This window comes from Dermacentor andersoni, chromosome 6 (genome assembly GCF_023375885.2).
Source record: "Dermacentor andersoni chromosome 6, qqDerAnde1_hic_scaffold, whole genome shotgun sequence".
Classification (NCBI taxonomy): domain Eukaryota; kingdom Metazoa; phylum Arthropoda; class Arachnida; order Ixodida; family Ixodidae; genus Dermacentor; species Dermacentor andersoni.
In genome coordinates, this window is record NC_092819.1 from 86,305,085 (window position 1) to 86,313,019 (window position 7,935).

Sequence of the window (7,935 nt, forward strand, 5' to 3'; positions counted from 1 at the left end):
ACTGGCCGTAGGTGGGATACGAACCCCCGCCTTCGCGTTACAAGTGCGATGCTCTTATCAACTGAGCTACCGCGGCGCCGTTTTCTCATCTACGTTCCGGGCTACTTAGAATTACCTACTATTATTATTTATATGTGTATATGTAAGAAGAAGAACGGCATTTGAAAGTCACATTCCCATCGCGTGTCGCGCGGTCAATGTGGCCGGGCGTAGAACTCACGGTCACGAGCAATTTCAAGCGCGCCGCTCCGAGGGGCGTTTGACGTTCATGTGAATGAAATTCGAAACACCGGCAGCGTTTATCAGCGTACAATGTTCAACGGTGCTGGAGGACCAAGAGCCCCTAACGTGAGACGTGTCACGAATGAATAAAAAGCTATTGCAGTCACGTGCGCTGAAATTTTCGTACGCTGTCGCGAGTTTTCCTGCCGACGTGACGGTTTTCTCTGCAGGCAAAAACACGAATCACCCACGTCATTGATTAATGACGGCACTTGACAGGGGATAAATTGTGTCGTCTGCCGCCAAATGCAGGCTTGTCGTCGAAAAGCTTTCATCCTGAACGCGCCTAAAAGACCAAAATGTGGAGGCAAAAGAAAGCACCGCATAAATGTCTAGCGTTCAGTGAAACCTTGGAGTCGAAATTCTTATCTCAGATACAGCCTTTTTTCCACCTTGAGCCATCTTTTGGCATTTGCAGCCTGCCTAGAGACCGGAGCACGCTCGGCTATGGCATTTGCGCAACACACAAAATGGCCCCACGTGACATAGGGTTATTGCTGGAGGCGCATGTGGACAGTGAAGTATGCGTTGCATGTTGGCAAGACGTTATAGACGCCATGCGGCAATGGGAATTCTGCGCCTACAATTTACAGTATATGAACACTGTGCGGTTGTTAACTTTAGCTGTTAACTCTAACAAATTAACTCTGCTTTAGTCATGACATTACTTTTTTTTCATTTCTATCATTCTCAGGTTCTTAGTTACATGACAAGGAGCTTCATGCACAAGCATCTCCACCAAAGCGCGAGAAAAGTACACGATAGTACCGAGTAAAGATTTTCGCGACCTTCCACTGTGGATGTGGATAATGGCTGACGGAAGATCTTTTACTTAAGCATATATATATATATATATATATATATATATATATATGCTTCATACTGTCAACTCTTTGGCAGGGTTATTACAGGAGTGAGGTTTTGAAATTTAAATACTCATTAGCAACAATATATCCACGCGCAAGAATACAGTTCGCTAAAGTGCAAACAAAGAAGGCCCGAGAAGACATGCACAACGCACAGTGCTAGTGGAAGCGCATTAGTTCATATAATACAGACATACTTTAACTCATGTAGAGTATACAACGTATTTGACTAGATTTAATTCTTTTCGCTCATTTCATTCAAACGCCAGCGAATGAAAATTCCTATTTCGCATTTCACAGGTGCAACTTTCGTGCTTTTTTTCTGAATGCAGGCACGCTGACTGTGACTGCGGTGTGGCGACGATTGCACGAGACGGAAGCGACGAAGACAGCGACACGACGATAACGCACGGCGGCGCAGGCGTTCGACCCACTGAATTTTTTCGTCCTTTACCATGCAGCATGGGCTTTCTATTCTCTTTATGTGGCCCTGTATAAAAGACACCCACCTGCTTTAGTCTCGTTCAGAAAGTATAAATAAATAAATAAATAAATAAATAAATAAATAAATAAATAAATAAATAAATAAATAAATAAGTAACAAGCTGTCCACAGCTTTCCGTCAGTCGTTTAATGTAATGCTTGAGCTATGCAAAACACAGAATTAACACTTAAAGAAGGTGGGAAATGAAAAGGAAAGGAAACGCTCGTGTACCGCGCTCTGGGCGCGTGTTAAAGAACGACAGACAGCCGAATTAATTCGCATAGCACTCGTATATAGCTTGAGGTCGTTAAGCATTCATCAGTGAATGAACCCCGCAAAGCTGGGTGAAATCCGCAATGAACACCGCAATCAGTGGGTGTCCCAATATATGCAATCCCTCCGGATCGGTGGCTGCCCACCCGCTTGTTGGCGAGGAGACGAAATTGCTTCTGTACGCGCGGTCGACGACGCACAGCAGCGTGCGGCGACAGCTAATAAATTGCGGGAGGAAAAGCGATCGCTACAGCCAGGCGCATTCTTTGCGACTGTACGCCGGCGGCCGACAAGACGCCAAAGCAGTCGCAGGCAGTCGAACGCGTACACTGGAGCTACACGAGACGGCGCTGATAAATTCTGCTGCCTGGTTGACGGTGTGCCGCATGTATATATACGCACAGCCCCGAGATATATCTGTACGGTTTCTGCTATATACTCCTGCTTGCCTTGAAGACGACAGCCTACGTCAATTGTCGAGCCAATGGTGGGAAACCCCCGAAAGGAACCCAAATGAGAGTAGCACACCGACGACAAGCGCGAGAATGTAGACACTGCAATGGAGCAGACGCGATAAAGCAGTTACTTCTCTAGCGCGATTATTAAGATAATTAAGCGTTATCAAGAGCAGCTACAATTTGCGGAGTACTCCTATATATACGGATTCTATAGTGACTCGAGGCCATCTTGCTACCATCTTGTGGTTAAATAATAAACACTCTTAACGTGATAGCGTTAAGGGCCCCCTGTGACAGAAAATTCGACGTCGGTGTCGGCGCCGGCGGCGATGTCTGTATTAAAAAAATCATCCCGAATCACGCATCCCGTTCCACGCAGGCCCTCCGCGTGGCGCATAGGCGTTACTGAAATAACTGAATTTCTCAAAGTAAAATGCGTAACGAAAATCGTAAAGTACGACTTACACACAACTTACAGACATGATATCGTCGGATTGTAATTTGAATATACGAGCAAACATAATTCTGTTACGCGGAAAATCAAACACAGGCCACTTTTCCAACTGCCGTTTGAGGTCTGCCTTAATAGGAGCGGCGCGCCCCGCCCGGTTCCTTGCAACACCATCCAGATGGCGCTCGTCTCCACGCATCCGCGGCGCCCAGCGAGGAGGTGAAAAAAAAAGAACCAGAAAGCTCGCCTTCATGTATAGCGTTCGCTGCCAGCGTTTCCAGGAAAACATTACGGTTACATAAGCTGCAGTGGCCGGGAAGCATGAAAAGCAGTCAAGGATCGTTGAATGCTATCTCTTTCCACAGTTAAATTAGAATCTTATGCGCACTCCCAATTTTGCTTACTCTTCTTGAACAACAGTTTTCCTCATGCCACTTCGACTCATCTACGCACTTTCTTCCTAGGCATCGGAGAAAAGATGCATCGAACGTTACCTTTCACTTCGCAGAACTAGATCGAATCGGCTGCAACGGAACACGTTTTCCATGAGTCACTGGAGACAAAAAGCCTTTATGGACGTTTGTTTCCTCTTCTGTGACAAAGTGGCACACATTTGTAAACGAACCGACGAAGAAGACGAAAGTGGCAGTCTGGTTTCCCAACGTCACCCTCATTAATAAAAGACAATACTAAAGCTTAAGGTTTTCTTGGTTCGTTGCTCAGTTTCGGACCATTGGCTCCGTCCGCAGCGAGGCTCATACCCGCCACGAGAGATTGACCAAGAACCACGCGGTTTTTACAAGCGTTGTAGAGCGTCAGATTCTCTAGAGGTGAATGACAGTTTCGAGAGAGGCGAGAAAGGCGCCAGAAGGTGCAGCCATTGGCAGAAACACCACCGCATGCGCTTCCTTTCGCGAATGCGGCGTCGGCAGCGCCGGCGCCCTGCTGCGAAAGCGTCATCTCCTTCCTTTATATCACTATCATAATCCAGTGTATGCTTAGAAAGCCGACGAACGTTCGAGCATTGGAGAGGAGCGTAGCAGGTTAAAAAGAGAACGCTGTAAAGCATATTTCACACTGAAATGCCATCGAGAAAGCAAGACCTTGAGACCCCCAAACGATTGGACGAGCTCAATATCGGAAGCCAGCACACCTAGCCTGCACCGCAGCTAAATCTTGAACATTCGCGTGACGCACTCGTAACCATCCATGTGAGTTGCCTGTTTAACATATCGAAGTCTGTTGAACACATCGTATACAGTGGAGTGATCACGTTTAATTTTGATGACGCGAGCTGCGGAATCTTTAATGTGCACCCACAGCCTCCCACCTCAACACAAACACTCTTCGCACCACTACCGCCACAGTGCCACCAATGAGTTGTGGCGTAGAGTCTGTGACCTTGTCATCGGATAACTGCGCTCGGCGACGGTTCCTACGGTAAAGGCTAGGTGGAGTGCCGCCATATGGGAAGGCGCGGAATAGATGGAAAGATGTTGACTAGTCTGAAGTGGTATGCAACTGATAGCTCCTTTATATTCTGTCATCACTCCACTGGCTTGAGAAATTTTGAAACTCTCCTTCGCAGATGCAGGTTTGATTTGGCCGCTCCTGACCACCTCACCCTCCCACTGACTTTTATCCAAATCTTCGATTGTTGGATTCAGCGACGAAATTTCCACAACGTCTAGGATTTCCTTATGAATTCCAAGTGCTTCATTTCACGTTGCTCGATTCCTTTTACTTTCCTTGTTTGCGTCGTCCGCGGTTTGAAGAATATACAAGTTTTTTTACACTTTGCCCGAGGTTCGTGCTTTTTATTAATTCTGCGATGTCGTTTTTATCAAAGGAACGCCTCCTATTAGAGTGCGTTCCGTCCGATCCTCGGCCAATTTCCCGTAACGGGTCAGGGCCACTGCCTCAACAAGAGCCGAAGAAGAAGGCGACGAAGAACAGCCGCGAGCTTATCGTGACACAGGCGTTCGCTTCGACCTCCGGCAGCATCCGTGGAGGAGGAAAACCAGCCAGCTAGCAAAGCGTGACCGAGCAGTTCCGACCAAGCAATGGTCCTCGAAAGCACCATCATCTGCGTTGACAACAGCGAGTACATGCGCAACGGGGACTTCATTCCGACGCGCCTTCAAGCGCAGCAGGATGCCGTCGGCGTCGTCTGCCAATCCAAAACGCAGTCAAATCCGGAGAACAACGTCGGCTTGCTAACGCTGGGCGGTCCCCACGTCTTGAACACCCTCACCACAGACGTCGCGCGCCTGCTATCCAAGCTCCACGAAGTGCAGCCGAAGGGGAGCATCAACTTCATCACCGGCGTGCGGGTCGCCCACCTGGTGCTCAAGCATCGCCAGGGCAAGAATCACAGAATGCGCATCGTGGTCTTTGTCGGCAGCCCCATCGAGACCGAGACCAAGGACCTCGTCGCCCTCGCCAAGAGTCTGAAGAAGGAGAAAGTGAGCGTGGACGTCGTCAACTTCGGGGAGCCCGACGCAAACACGGAGAAGCTGGCGACCTTCATCAGCACGCTCAACGGCGAAGAGGGCAGCGGTTCCCATCTGGTCACGGTGACGACCGGCCGCGAAACCCACCTCTCCGACGCGCTCGTCAGCTCCGCGGTGGTCCAGGGCGAAGATGGCGTCGTCGCCTCTGGTTCCGGAGGCTTCGAGTTCGGCATCGACCCGAACGAGGACCCTGAGCTCATCCTGGCACTGCGAGTTTCCATGGAAGAGCAGCGCCAACGCCAGGAGAGCGAGGCCAGACGGGCTGCAGCCGACGCGGCGCCCGGGAAGCAGAGTGAGGCTCCCCCCACGGATACCGACGTGCCGCCGGCATCCAGCGAGGAACGGCTCCTGGAGCGAGCGATGGCCATGTCGATGGAAACGGAACCGCCTCCACCCGCAGCAAAGGCAACTCCTTCCAGCAGCTTTCCGGACTTCGCTGCCATGACTGAGGAAGAGCAGATCGCATTCGCCATGCAAATGTCCATCCAGCAGGCCAAGTCTTCCGAGAACACTGCTGGGCAGCAGTCGGTCACGACTGATCCTGCAGACGGTAAAAAGGAGGAACCAAAGAAGGAAGAGCAGGCGAACAAGGAAGGGACGGATAAAAAAGACGGGACAGATAAAGATGAAGAGGCGGACAAAAAAGACGCGGAGAAGAAGTAAATGTCCGAGGAGGCCAAGAAGTGAAGACGGTCCCAAGACCACAAGAAAGCGACCTTCTTGTGGTCCATCCATCCGCCTTCCCACAACCTTACCTCGTGAGAATGTCGTGCGGTCACGTCAGCAGGGGAGCATCCGGCAAGTGCGAGCCCTTGCTGCTGTTCCTGTTTATATATAGTAGAGACGATCGAAAGGCGCGTTGATCGGCAGCTGACTGACTAATGTGACCATGGCGTGCCAGAAAACCTCCTCTTTTCTGTCTTCTTTGTTCAAGTCAATCAGTAATAAAGTCAACTAGTGCTTCAGTGCCGGATTGTTGGTATGGCATCCTCCAGTACGATAGCAGCGCATATAGACGAGGACGCAAGAAGGCACGCGAAAGACGCAGACACGGTGCTAACTTCCAGCAATACATTTTATTTCCGGGTATCATGCCTTATGCCCTCTGCCTCGCGCCTCAGAAGGCACGTGCATTAAAGGGACACTAAAGGTTAATGTTAAGTCAACGTGGACTGTTGAAATACCATCCCAGAAACCTCGAAACGCTTGTTTCGTGCGAAGAAGAGACATTTTAAGAGAAAATGCGTTCTGAAGCGTCCGCGTACTTCTAGCGAAGTTCAAATCACTCGCCTTGCAATCGAGGAGTGGTGACATCATGGTCTCATAGTGACGTTGAGCCGTCGGTGAGTAAAACGGCGCCCGCAGACGGCGCTACGGCTTTTCTGCGCAAAACGCAAAACGCCTTCGCGCAAAACGCGAACGCGCGGCCAGGAACAGAGCCAAGACAGAGCCGACAGCAGCGCGAAAGCGGAACTATGGTGGCTAGCGGAAGGAAAGCGCACGACGATAAGCTGATTATATTATGACGCCAGCTTTGACGCTCATTGCAATGGACGACCCTGACAATGACACATTGGCTCGCGATGCTGGGCTCGACTTCAGCGATTTAAGCACTGAAGAACGTGACCTGCTGCTGAGGGCTCGCGCTGCCGGCGTCGTTGCGTACTACTACGAGGGCAACTGTATGCCATGGTTACATATTCGCACATTTGTAGCTTTTCCTTCGTGAAAACCAAATGCCGCACTCACCGCCCCGTTTTCAACCTGCCGTTATTCTTGCGCTTCGGGGAATGCAGGCAAGACCGACGGAAGAGCGCTATGGGAAAGCATGCTGACACTGATAGTTTCAGTTCATCAGCAGAAATTCTACTTCTTTATTCTACAGAGTGATAGAACCCTTGCTAGCGCATACACTACATTCCCTGGCCATCCAATCTGCTTCTATAACCGGATGAGTTAACTCGCACTTGTTTTTGCCTAGAATGAAAGTATTTCCAAACGTTGACAAGACATTGTTGACAACACTGACAAGAGAAAGCTTGCTGTACTCCCATATATTCACTGCCTTTCGTATAAACTAAAGAAAATAGCACATCGAGCTGGCATAAATGTGGCCTTTCCTGCACCGAATAAAATACGTAGCCTTTGCAGGACAAGTCCAGAATAAGTGAATCAAGCAGTATGTGATAAAAAGCGCACTAACAGGTATGTCGAATGCCGCGCGTGCGTTATATATAGCATTCCATTAAGTTGCGGAAAAGGCTACATAGGCCAGACTGGCAGATGTCTGAATGACAGACTGTGCGAACACGGTAACAAAGGGGAGAAAAAACGACACCGGACGGTTTCTTGTATCCTCATCGCCAAATATGTGACTGCAGTCGTCGTTATTCTTTTTTTATTCTATGAAAAAGAAGGGAATTCATTTAAATTTTCATTTAATGATGAATTTTCATTTTATCATTCTAGGCAGAAACAAGTGCGAGTTAACTGGCCTGATTATAGAAGCAAACTGGATCGCCAGGGAAGGTGATGCATGCGTTAGTTAGCAAGACTTCTATCACACTGTCAAATACAGAATGAAACTATCGCATCAATAAAGTGAAAC

At 49.1% G+C, this 7,935-nt stretch overlaps 1 pseudogene; it reads left to right on the plus strand.

Annotated features, from left to right (window-relative positions):
• Positions 1–4,326: 4,326 nt before the first annotated feature.
• LOC126522501 (26S proteasome non-ATPase regulatory subunit 4 pseudogene) lies at positions 4,327–6,300 on the plus strand (annotated as a pseudogene).
• The last annotated feature ends 1,635 nt before the right edge of the window (positions 6,301–7,935 follow it).